This window comes from Morone saxatilis, unplaced genomic scaffold, assembly GCF_004916995.1.
Source record: "Morone saxatilis isolate NCDOM2014 unplaced genomic scaffold, NCSU_SB_2.0 Contig8, whole genome shotgun sequence".
NCBI classification, from domain to species: domain Eukaryota; kingdom Metazoa; phylum Chordata; class Actinopteri; family Moronidae; genus Morone; species Morone saxatilis.
In genome coordinates, this window is record NW_023340257.1 from 8750474 (window position 1) to 8751008 (window position 535).

Below are 535 nucleotides of genomic sequence, written 5' to 3' on the forward strand. Positions count from 1 at the left end.
AAAAAATAGGACCCTGTAGTCATTTTAGAGTAGACCACACATCAAACCTGACATAATGTTAACTGAATAATAGAAATATCTAATCAATGGTTTTTATGCATACCTTATCAATGCTTTTCTGATGAATTGTGTTGTGTGTTTACCCATTTTTCTGCACACTGCACACATTTCTATAATAAGACATTTAAAGGCACCCTGATCCACAGACACTACATGGCATGAATAATAACGTTATATAAATCAAAAATGAAAAAGCAGGTGGATCTCAGGGGGTAGCACTCGGGCCACTAACAGGTTAAAAGAAGGGAGGTCATTGGCGGTGTTCGGTCAGACACTGATAGGTCACCGCTCAGTGGTCTGCTCTCTGCGGCTCTCATCCGTGAAGTAACGGGCTGCGGGTCTCCGCCTCCGAGATGCACTGATTTTGAGTTCCGCCAAAACAAAGCAGCAGACTTCACTCGGGTTCTCTAAAGCTACCTGTCAGCATGGATGAGTGGCGTCTGTGAAACCCTGCTGCCTCTGTGTGTGTGTGTGT